Here is a 3,181-nt window from a genome sequence, read left to right as displayed (position 1 = left end):
TTGGGTTCTCTGTGGAGAGCATGAGAGAAAGTGGGTCGGGGCATGATCTACAAGTGAGCAGTAGAACAGCTCCACAAAAACCTACTTTGCGGGTGAGACTGAAAATACAGAATCACAGAATGGGTAAGGTTGGAAGGGAGCTCTGGAGATCATCTAGTCCAAACCCCTGCTCAGCAGGGTCACCTAGAGCACATTAGACAGGGCTGCATCCAGGTAGGTTTTGAATATCTCCAGAGAAGAAGACTCCACAACCTCTCTGGGCAACCTGGTCCAGGGCTCTGTCACTCTCACAATGAAGAAATTCCTCCTCATATTCAGGTGGAACTGCTTGTGGTTCAGTTTTTGCCCATTGCCTCTAGTCCTTTCGCATGGGACAACTGAAAAGARTTTAGCCACATCTCCTTGACACAAGAGCAGGTCCACCTGCCATTGCCCACGTTTGGGGGTGCCACCTGCTAAACAAAGGGGAAGACATCAAGTAAAGAACAAGACTATTGCCTGAACAGGGGCTTGAACCCTGGACCCTCAGATTAAAAGTCTGATGCTCTCCCAACTGAGCTATCCAGGCTCCTGTGGATAATCCCTCAACTACTTCAAACTCTGCAAAGAAAGAGATACTGAATTTCCTGAGCAGTGCCTCCCTGTTACCCTCTATGCAGGAAAGTTAGYTGTGTTAACACAATGTGAACTAAGTTTATTAAAAACCTGGATCCCCATCAGATGTGTGAGCACAGGGATGTTCAGATCATCAGATACGTTCAGGCGAGCACAGAAAATCCACGTGCTTGTGTGAAAAGCTGGTCTCTCTTCACCAGTGTTGTTATTTTGTGAGGGATATATAAAGGTCCTTGGGAGAAGTTTAAATTCAGGTGTGGATTGGTTTTAAGCAACTGCTTCTGAGCTGAAAATCTCCATAGTACAGAGCGCTGATCCAGCAAAATATGCCAGGTGAATGCATGCACCTGAAAGGAACCTGGTGCAAGAGTGTCCCTTCCTCACTGGGTTACATTTGGACATCCCCTGTTGTCTACGGAAACATTCTGCTAGCAAGATATATAGAGTTTTAAAGTATATAGCAGTTATTTGTTGACTAATAACACAATAGATGGCTAGGGTTAATGTGCTAAGCTTTAATAAGTTTACCATTCCTGAAAATTGTAAATGAGCAGCTTAAAACCTTATAAGTAAGGTGAAAAAGCCCTGCCTCAAAGGAGATTCAATTATTATTTTGGTGAATGTCATAAATTTTGCTTGCTGGAGCAGTTTATTAACTTCATACAGTATAAAAACTATATTACAATATTGCTCTCTAGCCAAGCAACAGAGCTTTGAAATAGGTTCACGTTTCTTCTTTGGTACGATTTTCCAGCATATCAGCTTAATTCCTGATCTATACTAGGATGTCTTGTGCTCATATGACACCTTTAAAATGCAAATTAGAGGACTGAAATGTATTGCAATGAGAATTTTTTTTTCTTGCTATAACATCTTCCATCCTGAACTAATTATCTAGTGGCTGGATATATGCTATGATTTCACATGAAATAATTTTCTAGGTGAAAGGACAAAAATAATAGCTTATTCTCAGAGGTCCCAGAAGAGGACAAAAGTAAAATATTATTTCCAATACAAATCTTCAAGAATTTATTGCATTAATTAATCATGCTTTGGCTTGGTATCTGCTGAAGAGCTTAGAAGCTGAAGTACCTACGGATGTGCTCTATAAAGAAGTGACTTCACTTATGCATCATGGATGCTGATTCTCACAGGAAGTTTTGTGATCTCATGGTGCTTCTTTCCTGAGAGTGGTATATAAGAGGGGTAATAGAGAGCAATAACTGGATGCTGGGAGAGTGTTGTTCCTTTCAACTTGAAGAACATCTCAAGTCTCGTACAGTTTAAGTGATTGGAAGCTTAGTGAACTCTTCCATGAACTGTATGGGTCCCCCTTGAATATATGTGAGCTATTAGTAGCTGCAATGTCCTTTGGCAAGGAGTTCCAAAGCTTAAATAAGCTCTATATGGAAAAAAATACATCTCCATATTTATTCTTGAACCTGTCACTTGGCAGTTTCATTTGACGGTCCCCAGCACTTGTGCAGGAAAAGTCAGGGAGCACTTAGCTCCTATTCAGYCTCTCCCTGCCGCTTATGATTTTAGAGATATTTACTGCTCTCCCGCATCATCTCTTCTGCATGAGAAAGTCCTAACATATGCAACCATTCTGTGCATGAAGGAATGTACCTTTTGAGACCACCAGTCATCCTTGCTGTCCTTCCTTGAACTTGTGCCAGTATCACCCTACCTGTTTGTGGAGGGGGTGAGAAGGACCAGAACCACATGTGGTATCCAAGCACTGGATAAAACATAGATTTATGCAGCAGCATGATGATGATCTCTATTTCTTTTTAAGAACACTTAATATTTCCTATTTTATCGTGACCGTGCACTGAGCTGATGTGGTCATTAGCTATATAGCCTGACCCTAAGATCTCATTCCTGGATTGAAACGGGCTGCATAGAGCCCCTCATTTTATCTGTGAAGTTATAGTTGTTTTTTTCACGTGYCACTTCATCAATCTGGCGTTTTGAGATCCCATTACCCAGTTCTGTAGGTCCTTCTGTAGTTCTCCACAATCTGTCCTTCTCTTTACTGTCTTGAATAACTTACTATTATTGGACTTTCTGGACTACTCTTTATCCCCTTTTCCATTTGTTTTCCACAAACATATACCACATATACTGCAATCTGACTAGTGATTTCCACCAGCCAGCACTGGTTGGTTTGACCTAGAAAAACTGTAATTGCCTAAGTGTGATGCAACTGATTCTGATTTAAATGTGTGACTGTGTTGAGAGTGCGTTCACTGGGCTGTTATTGTTGGCTTTGGACCTTCTGGCCATTACCTCAGGTCTGCTATCTCATCAAGAGCAGTGAGATAGGGGCTGCTCTTGCAGGATCCAGTGTGCTGTTCGCTCCCTTTCCTGTAACCTCCAGGCCCACCTTTCCAGGGAATACATACACGAAGACCCTGTCACTGTTTCTCSGCAGAGAGCTGCTGACAACTGGCCCTGCTTTCTTTGATTTTTTCCTTTTTAATTAAKTAATTAACTAATTTTGCTAATTCTCTTATTCACCCTCCTTGGCTTTTAATCAGTCCCAAAGAAATTCCAGCAGACC

At 41.7% G+C, this 3,181-nt stretch overlaps 1 non-coding gene across 1 annotated transcript; it reads right to left on the bottom strand.

Annotated features, from left to right (window-relative positions):
- Positions 1 to 495: 495 nt before the first annotated feature.
- Positions 496 to 568, bottom strand: TRNAK-UUU (transfer RNA lysine (anticodon UUU)). The gene has a single exon. It is a non-coding gene; the product is annotated as a tRNA-Lys (tRNA).
- Between the last annotated feature and the right edge of the window lie 2,613 nt (positions 569 to 3,181).

Source organism: Rhea americana, unplaced genomic scaffold (genome assembly GCF_003343005.1).
Source record: "Rhea americana isolate MKP2758 unplaced genomic scaffold, rheAme1 scaffold_183, whole genome shotgun sequence".
NCBI lineage: Eukaryota > Metazoa > Chordata > Aves > Rheiformes > Rheidae > Rhea > Rhea americana.
The sequence above is the reverse complement of the archived record's forward strand: the minus strand, read 5'-3'. Positions and strand labels throughout refer to the sequence as shown.